Source organism: Protopterus annectens, chromosome 15.part0, assembly GCF_019279795.1.
Source record: "Protopterus annectens isolate FY-2018-M chromosome 15.part0, PAN1.0, whole genome shotgun sequence".
In the NCBI taxonomy this organism is placed as follows: domain Eukaryota; kingdom Metazoa; phylum Chordata; order Ceratodontiformes; family Protopteridae; genus Protopterus; species Protopterus annectens.
In genome coordinates, this window is record NC_056749.1 from 91,045,363 (window position 1) to 91,060,649 (window position 15,287).

General features: G+C 42.7%; 1 protein-coding gene across 1 annotated transcript in view; it reads right to left on the reverse strand.

Moving 5' to 3' along the window:
• The window catches only part of OCRL (OCRL inositol polyphosphate-5-phosphatase), a 2,544,778-nt gene that overhangs the window by 2,360,215 nt on the left and 169,276 nt on the right, over positions 1 to 15,287 (reverse strand). The gene's annotated exons all lie outside the window — the stretch shown is intronic.

Sequence of the window (15,287 nt, forward strand, 5' to 3'; positions counted from 1 at the left end):
ACACGCTTCATTACCTCCTGTAACTTTTAATTACATTCCTCCATAACATGTTTGATTACCTCCCGTAACTTTTAATTACACTCCACTGTGGAATGAGATGTTTGATTACCTCCCATAACTTTTAATTACACTGCTCCATAACACGTTCCATTACCTCCCATAATTTTTAATTACATTCCTATAACTCATTCATTACCTCCTGTAATTTTATTTACACTCCTCCATAACATGTTTGATTACCTCCCACAATATTTATTACATTCCTCCATAACACGCTCGATTACCTCCCATAACGTTTAATTACACTCCTTCATAACAGTTTTGATTACCTCCAATAACTTAGTTACACTCCTTCACTTTCTCCACTAATCTTTTTCTACTAACTCCCCTAATTACGTAACTTAATTAATTAGAATTTTCCATGATGAAAGCATTAAGGACACTTCAAAAGGATGTCTGGCAAGAACTGGTATATATAATAAAAATGTACCTCTCAAAAAGGCCTCAGATAAATTAAGAGATGCCACAAGTGTATTATCCATACAGATATGAAAGTTGGAAATGGTGGTTAACTGCACTTTAATGGTAGAATAAGTAAGACCAGAGAGAAAAAAAAAACAGCCAAAAAAAATCCAGGATAGCATCCAGAGGTGCAGGGAAAGATCTAAGTCCTTGGAAGAAGCCCAAATGGAAAATCGCTTCCATTTACTATTTTTATTTATTTATTTATTTTTATTTATTTTACAGTTGTTGACCGGGATATTCCATCTGGGTGGAAGCCCATTTTCAGCAGAGGCCTGGGAAGAAAAGCTCAAAAAAAAAAAAAAGGTTAAAGTGTAGATTTTACAAAGAATTTATTGTACTCGAATATTTCTGTAAAAGAAATGAACATCAGATTAAACAATAAGTACTTTACATAGGTAAAAGACAGTTCAATTGTATTTTAGACATTTAGGTCATTTATATTTATTTATTTTTACATGGCAGGTGTAGACCTTTAGGTATGCATAAGTGCAGCAACAACATAGAAGAGTGGATGATTAATGAACATAGTAGTAGTTGTTACCAGAGTCTAAATAACTGGTAGGCGCCGTTAGCTCTGCTGCTCTAGGTTAATAGAGAGGGGGGGTTGGCTATGTGGGTGATGGAAAAAAGTGGGAGAGGAGTCTGGGAGGTGCCTATTATTTGAAGGGAGGAAGAATGTAGTGGGGCTGCATGCTGTTAGCCCGGGCTGGTACAGGAGCAGAGTCATTTACTAGTGAGGTGGTCTTTGAGCATTTTTTTGAACTGGTGTAGGTTGGTAGTGTTTAGGATGTGTTGGGGAACTGAGTTCCAAAGTTTGGAAATATGGTGGGAGTAAAGAATGTCTCCGGCTTTGTTGTTGGTTTTGGATACTTGGAGGAGTGTTTTGTGTGAGGATCTACTAGCATCCTGTGAGTATTTACTAGCATACATCTTTCTGCTTGAAGGATTCTGGGAGGAAGAAAGGATGTGAATAACTGTCTTGCAGAGTATAGGGATCCTTGGGCATCACTGAAATTGCAGGAATTATGCTGTTAGCTGAAGGGAGTGAAGGTTCAGGTGAGGAAGGCCTAAAGGATGAGAAATTAGATGCAGTAACAGTGTCCAGAACCCAGCATGGGTGTAGCAGTTGTGGTCAAAGGAAGAACTAAACTTGTCGGGACTAGACTGGCACAATGAGGATGACAGTTACTCTGCAATGAACTATTTCCTAAAGGTATTTGATTACAGCAGGAGTTGGGGGGGAGATTGGAGATACAGTACAGCAACGGCCAAAGATGTAGAACAGCATCCCTGCGTGACTGTCCCACTGGTGGGACCAGGGCATATAAACTGCTGTATCTTGTGCTGGATGGGAAAGCAAGCAGAACACAGCATGGGATGCCCCAGTGGTTAACAATCTGCACTTTTATAAGGGCAGAAGAATGCATTTGATCAGACTGTCCACCATGAAGCTGGATATCTCCAGGATATGCACTGTGATCAGAAAGCAATGAAAGGTCATCACTCATTGCCAAACTCTCACGGCCTCTTAACAGAGGGGAAAGGATCAAATTCCTCCTTGCTTGTTTAGGTTCCATACCCCAACATACGGTTGGTCTGGATGGCATTCATACCCTTAGAGAAAAGATCTTGAAAGGCCTGTCCTCATCTCCAAGATGTTGATGTGGAGATGGTCTTCTGAGACATGGTGCCCTGGCCAATCTTCCCCTTGAAATGTCCCAACCTCAAAAGGGAAGCATCTGTGGTGACCATGGTCTGTAGATGGGGAAGAGAAAAAGTCTGACCTATCATGATGAGGAGATTCCAGCCACCACTGAATATGGTGATGACAGATATTTGCTAGAGAAACTGGAAAGTTTGTAGAATGGGTCAGATACGACAACTGAACCGACAGGAGTCCACTATAGCATCCTCATGTGGAACATCATCAATGGACCCGGACAAATAAGAGGCAGCCATATGCCCAAAGAGATAAACTGAAGTTGCTGGCAGTTTGTAAACCTGAAGGATGTAACAAGCCTGTAAACAAAGAATTTAGCCTTGATGATGATAGTTTAACTGTATGGCTGACCATATCCAAATGCCAACAAATAAATTCCAGTACCTAAACCAGTTGCAGGCACTAATAATTCACTATTATGCACAAGGATGCTCACAGCTGCAGCAAGGAAACTTGGGCCTCGACTAGTAATGCCCTCATGAAAGCAGTTAGGAGCCAGTCACCCACGTAACGGAAGACCTGGAATCCCTGCAGCCTAAGCCAAGCTGCAACTACTGCCATGCATTTGGTGAACACCCGAAGCTGTGGTGACACCAAAAGGACAGAGCCAAACCTGAAAATGAGTGGCTCCAGCCAAAAACACACAAGCCTCCTGGAATGCCTTACTATCTTTATGTGATGGGTAAGCATCCTTGAGGTCTACAGAGCATTTTAGGAATGGACCGCACTGTGACCATCCAGAATTTGGTCTGTTCTCCAAATTAGTTCAACTTACTGGGATCAAAATGGGCCTAAGGTCACTGTTTTTATTTGGTATGAAAAAGAATCTTGAACAGACCCTGGATCCTCATTTGTCTGGTGGGACCTCATGGATGACTCCATTGAAAAGCAGATTTTAGATTTTCACTGCCACCTCCCTTCACTGGCAAGCTAGCACTTCAATAAATTGATTTTTGAGGGTCCTTTGGAGTGAACAAAAGTGGAATTGTATAACCTCTGGACATGACAACCCCCACAAGTCTGATGTGATGGTCTCCCAACCATTTGGGTTGAGCGACAGATGACCCCAGAGTGCCTCCAGGGTACAAAAGTCTGACTTATCAGGGGCACTGGAAGGGCCTCCGCGAGAAATTGCATTGGAAGCCTTGTTTTTAGCAGATCACCATATTGGCAGAATCTATTGCACTTGCCCACCAACGCAGAGGGGAACAGTCACTAGGGATGTCCTGGAAAAAAGTTGTTGCAATTTGCAAAACAAGAGATGCTGTCCACCCTTGTCATTCCTAGAGAAGGACCTATGAGGGTTAAAGAAGTGAGCTTCAATGACAGACCATGTCTTTTCCATCCTGCTCGCACCTAGTCAGCATCTTTTTCACCTCTGAGCCAAAAGGGAAGAGCCAACAGAGCACTTATAAAGGGTGCCTCAAAAATTGCATAAGCATATCCAAACATGACTGCACATGGTGATACCAGTACCTGCTGTGTGGGAAATTCCATAGGTTCATAGGCAGGTACTAGGCTATTGGCCCTAGGGCCTATTTAAGCCTAGCCAAAGTACACTGGCTTTCGCCACCCAAGAATATTATTTTCCTGTGCCACTGTCGAGCAGAGCCACAGAAGTGATCCCCGGGGTGAATTTCCTATCTCCCATCTCATCAGTCATACAGACCTTTGTCTCATATTTTTGGTCCGTTTCTTATAAAACTGTAGTTTTCTGGCAAATCATTGACAAAACATTGAGGGTTGAAGTCAGACAAATGACACAAATTTGAGTTTCAGACTTCATACCCTTCAGGAAATTAATGCTAATGTAAAACCTGCTATTTTATCGACTTTCTAAGTTTGTAAGAGCAATATTTAAAACATGTCTCTACTTTTGGGACTTTGCCTCCCCATTATTTATGGCTTTATCCAGATTTCTCGCTGTTAGAGGTTGAGAGGTATGTTGTCCATGCTGGACAAAAAACTCATGGAAATTTTAGATACAGACGGTATAGTCGACAACTAAGCCTTCAGAGTCTTCTGAATATCTGTAGGCTGCCAAGTCTTGATAATCACTGAAACTTTAGAGATGAGGTCCTACTGACATCTTGTCAAATGGCAAGGTAATTCAGCACATGTAAAGCAAAATGGCTGATTCGTGCGTGCGCTTTCCTAAATGATTCAATGTGCAAGACTCTCTGATGGGTGGAAGGACTGCAAAAGCCTCCTTGGACATGTCTTTCTTCACAGCCGCTGCAACCACAACGGCATTCACCAGTGGACCCTTTCTCCATTGGGGTCTGTCTTAGGTTCATAGATTAGTACTAGGTTAAATGCCCTTGTGGGCCATTTTGAGCCTAACCAATTACCCCATGTGAGAATCAAACCCTGCATCTTGTGCCTATACGGTGAACTCCTTAACCACCATGCCAACCTCCCACCCTGCTGTATTTGAATCCAGGACCATGTGTATAGCAGTCTTGCATTTAACACCTGTTACCACAACAAGGTCCCTTTGGAAGGGATGTTTTCCCTGGGTTGGTTCCACTATGTCAGGGTCTCTCCAAGCCTTCTGAGTCCACAAGGGCATCTGGGCAACCTAGGATATGGACTGGCACATATCAAAGGCCTCCAGAAAGACACACTCCTCAGGGAAGGGGCTTTGGTTCATAGGTTCATACTAGGCTATCTGCCCTAGGGCATTTATAAGCCTAGCCAGAGTGTGTTTGGCTTTCGCCACCCATTTTAAATGAATTTTGCTATACCCTTTTTCGAGGTTAGTATACTGTGCCTCTAACAGTGACACAGAAGTGATACCTGGGGTAAACCTACTATCTATGGTCCACCGACACTCTTTTAATAATTCATGCAAATCACAAAAAGAGTCTTCATGGGGGGGGGGGGGGGGTCGGGGGGGTTGGGGGAGCCCTCCCCTTCAACAAGTTCAGTGTCCTTGGTGAGGGATTCCTCAGGGGAATCCTCTTGCACTTACTCTTCTAATGTACCTCCCTAAGTAAAGAAGTCAGTGGAGAGACAGAAGAGATCGGGGGGGGTTGAAAGCAAGGAAGCCTGGAGACCCAACCCAATAGCATGGGCTCTTCCAGAGTCAACTGATGAGTACCCACAGGTGCAGATATGGGAAAAATTTGAACAGATCTGATGTAGCTGCCAATTTTCCCATCTCTAAATGGGAGTGTGTCCTCTCCACAAAGTTTAAAGCTGAAACTGAATCTGGCTGGCCAAACCTGGCACTTCCCAGATCCGAAGACCAGTGTGAGGTACAAGTGCCTAGCTCCAACTCTGCTGTCTCTAATACTGCGATCAAAGCAGAGTTATTGACAGCCAAAGCACTAAGGGGCAGGGATAATTCTGAAACCCAGAAGGTCAAACCAGACTTGAAATCCTCTGTTCCAATAAGTTCTCATCTCTGACAGTGCTAGTCAAGAATGCCAAGGAATGAGTCATTTTCAGAAGTAGCCAAGCCATTAGTGCCGCCAAGCAGGAGGGCAGCTTAGTCAGACCCAACAACCCTAGAAACAAGGGAATTGGAGAAGGGACCACAAAACTGGGAGCCAAAGCCTCAGGCCTTGGGGCAAATGAGGCAGGAATTATTCCTAGGTCCATCTGGGCCTGAAGAAAGAAAAGTATAGTTGTGTAAGATGTGATTATAACAGTGAATGTCCTCCTTCTGACTGTTGCAGTATTCTTTCACTTGAGATATCCTGCCAAGGACAGGCTAACATCCAGGCAGCATACTAAAGCCTTTGAACCTTCCTGGCATCGTAAATCAGATGCATGTCTTACATGCAAGGTGTAAGGTACATATGTCACATGGACACCTAATCCTCAGAAGTGAAGTGGGCCAGGAGAACCACAGCAACCCTAGAGAAACAACAACATGCCTATCAAGGAAGGGAAGTAGATGAAGTCTACATCACATGGGACTGTCCATTACCAACAATTCAAAAGACGATGCTAGAAAACCAGATATAGTGATCCAGGAAAAGAAGACAAAAGTAGCATTGATCACTGAAATTGCCATAGCCAGTGACTACAGTGTCCTGCGCACAGAGAGACAAAGTTATAGAATATCAGGATCTGCAAGCTGAAACAAAAGCAATGTGGTAGAAAGATACCCAAATAGTTCCAACAGTAGTAAGAGCAACTGGTCTTACAAAAAAGTCTAAAATGTTATTCAGATACACTACCAATACATGTAACTCTGTACGAACTGCAGGAGGAGTCATTACTGGGCATATTGCGGGTGCTGCGAAGAGCACTTTTGGCTGACATCAAAGAGTGAAAAAAATACTAATTTCATGAACTTTAATTGTACTTTGACTTAGGAATGGGGTCCATTCCTGTCACTGTATTAGAAACCCAAGGGATTTAGGGAAATTAAAAGAAAGGAAATAGGAGAGAAGTAGGACAACAGAATAATAACAACAGCACAGCAGGGAGACACTGAATACTGCAACAGGGAGACGTAGGACATCTACTGCTATGGTAAGATCATACATAACTTTACTAAGTCCTTCTTTACCACTACTGCAGAACTCTCAGATGGGCACAAACCCATGAAGGATAGCCCTGACAAACCCTGCTCTTGAAATAACATCCAACTTGTAATGCTTGTAAAATTGTTAACAGAAGACCAAGTAGCAGCTTCCAGGATGGATCTATTATACAGGTCCTTGAAAAAAGCACCATAAGACACTACTGCTGGTGGTAGGAGTATGAACTGTAGAGGAAAGCTACTTGTCATAACAAGAACAAAAGGATACGGCTTTAGATATCCAGGAAAAAATGGTTTGCTTAAACAATGCCAAACCCAGTTTACTGGTATGAAAGGTAACAAAATGTTGAGTTGTTCAGATTTTCTGATGCATTTTGTCTTATCCAAACAATATTTATTTATTTTACATTTGTTTACTGGGAAGGTCAGACTGGGCTGATAGCCCGTTTTCAGTGGAGGCCCGGGGGAGAAAAGGTCCAAAAACAAAAAAGAGAAAAAGAAAAATGTAGTAGATTCTGACAGTATAAACCTTAGATAAACATAAGTTGCATGCATAGTTACACACAGAATATAAAAGGAAAACAATAAAGAGCAAAATATCTGAACTAAGTACATCCAGTTCCAGTTCCTACTGACTTAGCAGGTTGTGAAGGAAAAAAAGAAGGAAAGCTCAACATACTGGTTCAAGGAGACATCAGGAAAGCTCAACATACTGATTCAAGGAGACAACATGAAAGTTCAACATACTGGTTCAAGGAGATATCAGGAAAGCTCAACATACTGGTTCAAGGAGACATCAGGAAAGCTCAACATACTGATTCAAGGAGACAACATGAAAGTTCAACATACTGGTTCAAGGAGATATCAGGAAAGCTCAACATACTGGTTTAAGGAGACATCAGGAAAGCTCAACATATTGGTTCAAGGAGACATCAGGAAAGCTCAACATACTGGTTCAAGGAGACATCAGGAAAGCTCAACATACTGGTTCAAGGAGACATCATTAACCACCCTTGGCATAAAAGAAATATTAATACGAAGACAGCCTCCTGCCCTTGTCAAAACCCAAAAAAGGAGGCGCCACTATGACAGTTTGGAGTTCTGAAACTCTCTTGGCATAAGTAACAGCCTCCAATACTCTCTTCCAAGTACAATACTGCAGGGAAGAAAAGGCAGGCCCAAAAGGGGACTGGGCAGCCTTTTATCTGCTGTATTCCTTGACCTAAGACCTTTGACACTGTCTGTCACCCTGAATTTCTAACCTGATTCTCATCCTTAGGACTAGAAATGCCTTTTATTTCCTGGTTTGATAGTCATCTACCTGGTAAGCAGCAGGCTGTTAAATGTCATTCTAACATTATCTACTTTCTTCCTCTATCTGCGAGTGTTTTCCAAGGATCCATCCTAAACACACTCCTATGTAACATTTTCATAAGTGACCTACACAAAGTTAGTAAAGAAGCCACCATTAAATGTATACAGACGACTTCACACTCATCTGTGCTGCCAAGACTCTAGACAGACAACTAACTCAGAAGTCTATCCTCTCTGTCAAGTCATGGCTAAACAACTCATATCTCCTAGTGAACACCCCCCCCCCAAAAAAAACTACTCTTTCCACCCTGCCATACAATAACCAGACAACCCTCTTCTCCTGAATCTCTTCAAATATCACTACAATAGAAATAGTAGCCCACACTAAACATTACTATAGATGAAAACATGAAATCTGATTTCCACATAAAGGAAGCCATAAAAAAATCAAAAGCTTGACGCACTATATGATAAAGCCTTACTTAACTGATGATGCAAAAAAGTAAACAGCTACTGTATACTTACTCCCAACCATTCTACACAGAGCTCCCATTTTTACCAACTTTCAATCTACTCAATCTCACCTTATTACAGTTGCTACAACAAAATGCCTTAACTTGCTGTTGACATACCCCACACGTCCCATCACTGCTTAGCCTTAAAACAACTCTTCTGGACTGAACTCCCTCACTGCCTGCTTTATTCCCAGTTAGTAATCACACATACTTATCTACAGTCCTGAAAAATACCCAAGCCTGGCCCCTACTCTACAGTACACACCAAACAAATCCCTATGCTTTGGTGAGAAACAGCCACTGAATGTAACCACAAGCAACAAATTAGCAGGTGATTCCCACTTCTGCCATTATCTCAAAAATGTTGACCATCATACCACATCCACTAACAACCAGTAAACTCAAACCCTTCAAACAGCAACTAAAGCAACATTTGATGGACACTTGGTCCTGCTCAACTCCGGTTAAAATAACAACATGATGTGATACAAGTCTCAAACAAATTACAGTCCTTTCTATTTACTCTTTACTCTCCTTTTATGCTTTCCTACCCTGCCAAATAGACGGTCTTCCTTTTTCTTTTCGGCTTGTCACTGTGTGGACTTAAGCCTCCTGTCCATCTGCAACAGTCTCCTGTCTGCACAATTCAGGCTAACATTTCACTGCTACCCCTCACAGTTGCTAAACTGCACATACATGTTCTGATTCAGTCTTAAAAACTACTTAATGGTCTTACACTTAAGATCTGCATGGCACTGGAAAATTTCACTACACCTGGTGGAATAACTGTATCTCAATCTACTCAGTTTTATAGTCCACTTATTGTTCTGTAATCAATGTACCTTTTCTACTCGGTCCTCCACTAAAAAGAGGCTCTGCACAGCCAGACTATTCTGGTACACAAATGTAAATAAATTAAATAAATAAAAATAAGTTGAACTAGGAAGCCATGGATAGCCTTTGTCCTGAAAGAGCCATACCACCAAAAGGCAAAGCTGCCTCAACTCTGGGTATCAGTCTCTGGGCTGCATAACCTTCAGCTAAGGAGTGCATCTATTGTATTACTTGTATTACATTAAGGTCAGAAACATTTCTAACACAACAGACAGTGTACAATATAAACATTTCTTGTTACTGCAATAGTGGACTGGTATAAGCAAGATGTAGCCTTTTCAAACACAACTGCAGTGCAAGCCCCATGCTTGTCTACACTTCTGTCCTAATTCTACAGCATTGTTACCGTATTCCTAGCGAGTATCATAACGTGTAAAATGGAAGTAATGTTCCGTTAACTGAAGAACAAACAAAGGAAGAGGATTTACTAACACTCAATGACACAAAAAATACATTAGATTACAAAAAAAGCAATAAAGAAACAATACCAAATCAAAACAATCTATGACGTAGCATAGAAATCTGGAGAAAGTACAGTTTTGTACCTACCATAAATGTACATGTTCGAGTGTATACACTGCTGCAGTCATTACACTTGGGTTATCCTGCCGTCAGGCGGTTCCCCAGTCGGCCCGAGTTCCAAAGTCTTGGTCTGGCGTCGGTTGCTGTCGCCTCCTCCCTGACGTCAGTACAACAGGGGTATATAAGATGCAGCAGACAACATTTTCTTCAGTTTTTCTTGCCCCAGATGTCCGGTGCCTCCAAATAGGTAGACAATTCCAATTGCTAATAAAACATATATAAGAAAAGCAAATAACTTACAGCTACCAGCAAATACTTTCCATAGGTAGTAAGGGTAGAAGACATAGGTACGTACCAACCAGTAAGAGGGGAAGGAGGGAGGGTAACCTGGACTGCAGCAGTGTATACACTCGAACATCTACATTTATGGTAGGTACAAAACTGTACTATGTTCATCGTGTTACACTGCTGCAGTCATTACACTTGGGTAGAATCCCAAAGCTGAGGTAGGGTGGCTGGTTCTATAAGGCATTAGGGGTGGCTATAAGGCCCTGCAGCACTGCAGTGGCGAAGCCAGCTCTGGATTTAGAGTATAGAGGCAGATGGTAATGCTTGGTGAAGGTATGTACAGAACTCCAAGTTGCTGCTTCCAAAATATCCTTGGTAGGTACTCTCCTGAGGTAGGCAGTTGAAGTGGCTGTTGCCCTGGTGGAGAGATCTAATGCTGCTAGGTACAGGTTTTCCATGGTATGTGTAGCAGAAACGTATACAATGTCCTATCCATTTTGAAATAGTCTGTTTTGAAATGGCTTTTCCCTGTGTTCCTGCAGCATTTGCTACCAATAATTGCTCAGATTTTCTGAAAGCTTTGGTTTTGTCCAAGTAGAAGCGTAACTGCCTGTGAATGTCCAAAGAGTGCAGTAGTCTCTCCCCTTTATTCTGTGATTTAGGATAAAACGTTGGCAGGTGAATAGTTTGGTTTAGAGCCACACTGGATACCACCTTTGGCATAAAGGTAGGGTTAGTTCTTAAAGACACCCTGTCCTGGTGGAAAATGAGGAAAGGTTCCACTGCTATTAGTGCCTGTAATTCTGAAACTCTTCGTGCTGATGTTATTGCCAGGAGCAGAGCAGTTTTCCAAGAGATATATTTTAATTCTGCTGTGTTAGCTGGCTCAAAAGGAGGTAAAGTTAGTTTTTCCAAAACAAAGTTGAGGTCCCAAGTTGGAGTACGTGCTCTACAGGGCGGTCTTATGTTTTTAGCCCCTCTGAGGTACTGTTTTAACAGAGGATTAGAGAAAATTGGTGGATCTGTGTTGTAATGAGCAGAGATGTCAGAGGCATGGATCTTGATGGATGAGAAGGAGAGGCCTTTGTCCAGCATCTCAGTTAAGTATTGTGGTATCTGAGGAATGTTTGGGACAAGGGCGTCAAGGCTGTGAGCTTGGTTCCAGGCACAGAATCTCTTCCATTTATCCGAATAGGCTTTCCTGGTACTTGGCCTTCTGGCCTCCAGAATGATATCCATAACAGCTTTGGAGAGAGGCATTGCTTGCTTGACTAAGGAATCTTCCATGCAGCTAGGTTTAAGGTCTTTAGCTGGCTTTGTAGTATTTGATTGTTGTGCCGATTCAGCAGATGTGGGATTTGAGGCAAAATCCAGGGTGGTTCTTGTGCTAAGCTCCTTAAGATTGGGTACCAGTGCTGGCGTGGCCAGTCTGGTGCAATCAGGATCATCTTTGGCTCTTCTTGCCTGGCTTTTATGAGTACCTTTGGCAGGAGAGGTAGTGGTGGGAAAGCGTATACTTGTAGGTTCTCCCAGCTGAATGAGAGTGCATCCACTTTCCATGCTTGTGGATGGTAACTCCTTGTGCAGAATTTTTGTAGCTGGCAGTTTATTGGGGATGCAAACAGATCTATATCTGGGCTCCACCATATCTGTGTTATCATTCTGAATATTTGTGGATTCAATTCCCATTCGTGGGGATCCAGGATGTTTCTGTTTAAGTCATCTGCCAGTGTGTTTTTCTCTCCTGGCAGGAACTGGCAGGAATTGTGCTTGTAGATGAACTTGAAGGTTTATAGCTGTGTTCCACAAGGTCATTGTTTGTCTGCATAGGGGGTAGGAGTGAGTGCCCCCTTGCTTATGTACCACTTAACTGTGGTGTTTTCTGTCTTTATCAGTAGTTGTCCTGGATGCAGCAGGTCCCTGAAAGCCTATAAGAGCATTTTGTACAGCTAGCATCTCTTTTTGATTGATGTGAAGATGCCTTTGTTCTGCGGGCCACGTGCCCTGAATACATTTGTCTGCCATGTGTGCTCCCCAGGCATAATCCGATGCATCTGTTGTGTTTGCCTGGCTGTGGGTTGTGTAAAAGGCTGTCCGTTGTTGAGGTGACAAGCTTGAGCCCACCACTGAAACTCCTGTTGAAGGCAAGGGATTAGTGGTATAACTGTTTCCAAACTTTGACAGTGATGAGACCATACATTCTTTAGGTACCATTGTAGTTTCCTCATATGCAGTTTGGCATATGGAATTAGTAGTATGCACGATGCCATGTAACTCAAGGCCTGCAGAATTTTTCTTGCAGGGAGTTGGGTCTTTGTTGCCATCAATTGAAAGTATTGAGTCAGTTGTCTTTGCTTGTCTGGTGTGAGATGAGCCATCTGGGTCGTTGTGTTCAAGCTGGCACCCAGGAATATAATCTCTTCTGAGGGCACTAGTATTGATTTCTTTTCGTTTACTGTGTACCCCAGGCAACTTTGTAACTGTTTTACAAATGCCAGATGCTTTAGAAGAATGTCCTTGCTCTCTGCTTGAATCAGGCAGTCGTCCAGGTATGGATAAATTTGAATTCCTTTCCGTATGCAAAATGCAATTACTGGTGCCAGGCACTTTGTGAAGACCCTGGGCGCAGTTGATAAGCCAAAGGGCAGTGCAGAGAATTGGTAGTGCATTGAACCAGCTATGAATCTGAGGTATCTTCTGCAGTCTTGTCTGATAGGGACATGCAGGTATGCCTCCTTTAGGTCCAAAGTCACGAGCCAAGCTTTCTTGCCCAGCATGAGAAGCTGCTGCTGTATTGTCAACATTTTGAATTTTGGAACATCCAGGTAAGTGTTTAGAGATGAAAAATCCAGAATGGGCGACCAGGCTTTGTCCTTTCTGGGTACCAGAGTCTTGAGTAAAATCCTTGTTCTTGCTCCTATGATGGTACCTTTTGAATAGCTCTCATATCCATGAGTGCTGTAATTTGTTTTTGAGCCTCTGCCCATTGATTTGGTGGCAGATTTGGCATTCCTTTTAACTTTGGCAGTGTGAAAGTGGAACCTGTAACCTTGAAATACAATGTTGAGAACCCATTTGTCTTTGGTGATCATTTGCCAATTGTGGTAGAAGAGTGCCAGTTTTCCTCCCAAGGGGGCTGCCAAGAGAGATTTGTTTGACAGCTGTAGTGGGAAGTCATTGGAGCTGCTTTTTAAAATGGTTGGGGCCTGTTTTCCCCTTCTTTCTGGCCTGATGCAACCCATTGTCGAAGCCTGTAAGGACCTTGTGTTTGACCTCTACCTCTTGGACGTCTGTATCTTCCCCTTTGAGGTCTGTCTGTAATTGGAAAGGACCAATTCTTAGTTGGCCAGTTTCTGCTAAATCTAGCAGGCTGAACCTGTAAGAAATCCTTCAAAGTTTGCATAGATTTTGCCTTATCCTCCTTTTTCTTTAATACCTCTTCTGCCTTAACTCCTAATAACACATTCTGCTGCAAAGGTGCATCCAATAATTTTGCTTTAACGTGATCTGGTAACGTATGTTCTTTTAACCAAGCATGTCTTCTAATGACAGAGCCTGTAATTGCTGCTCTGCAGGAGGCCTCTAGAGAATCAAAACCACATTGCAAAGTATGCTTTCCCACTTGTTCAGCTGCATGCAATAAATCCTGCATTTCTTTAAAATTAGGAGGATCTGATTCTGGAAGCATTTTCTGTTTTAACTGAGACAGTAAACATTGCTGATATTTTAGCTTGTGAAACTGGAAATTTAAGGCTTTTATCGCTAAAGTTGCAGACGTATATACTTTCTTTCCCTATCTGTCTAATGCTCTGGAATCTCTGTCACAGGGGACTGGATTCTTGGCTGATGAGGCCTTAACTCCTTTGGGTCCCTGAGAAACAGTTTCAGGGTCAGCTACAGGGCTTTTATACAGAAATTTATGTGAGTCAGGGACTCTCTAGTATCTGTCAGGTTTAACATGGGCTGGAGGTAAGGAATCAGGATTTAAGCTGGATTCAGTATACACATCATCCACAATATCTAACAGTGGCGGAATAGCAAGGGGTCTATGTTGAGGTAATAAAAGGAAGTCTCTGAGCCTTTTCTTGGATTCTGAATAATCCTGGCCTTCCCAGTGGAAATTCTCCCTCATGGTATGTAGGGTTTCCCCAAAGGAGTAGTTCTCAGGCGATGAGGCTGATGGAATTGATTCCTCAGCATCAGAATCCTCATAAGGGGGTAAAGAGTATCCTAGGTCTGAGGATGAATCAGAAGAGATGGACACCTGGTCAGATGAGTCATAGTCTGCACCCTGTCTAGGCCTTTTATCAGGAGGGGGATGGGACCCCCTGATCAGAGTGATTAGGTCTTCGGCCATTTTGAGCATTTGTTTCTTAGACATGGAGGCCTTACCTGAAGAATGCTGTATTTGTTTCTTTGACTTTAAAGGAGGCTTAGACTTAGCTGAGGGTTTAATGCTTAACTGAGTAGGTCTGAAGACACCCTCTGTAGCTGTGGGTGTAGGCCTCGGATGCCTATCCTTGTCTTTGCGCTTTTTGTGTATTACGGTCTTCGGAAGTTCCGACAGCATGGTATAATTGAAATTTTTACCAAAATAATGTCGGGCAAAATCAAACCGACGTTTAATAGTGCGCTTGTTAAACCTAGCACAAAACCGACAACCAGTGACGTCGTGGTCTGGGCCTAGGCATGGGATACAACAGGAATGGAAATCCTTATGAGGTATTTGCTTCCCACAAGTAATACAGTTATTAATTTTTACTGACATCGGTCTGAGGCAAGAAAAAGTTTCCCCAACGGGGTACTTACCTTTGTAGAAGACTTTGGTTCTTGATTCAGAATGAAAATCTCAGGAGACGGCCGACCGGCACTTGCGAACTGCTTTTGCTTCAGGCACTGCACGGCAAGAAAGACTGAAGAAAATGGCGTCGGCTGCATCTTATATACCCCTGTTGCACTGACGTCAGGGAGGAAGCGACAGCAACTGACGCCGGACCAAGACTTTGGAACT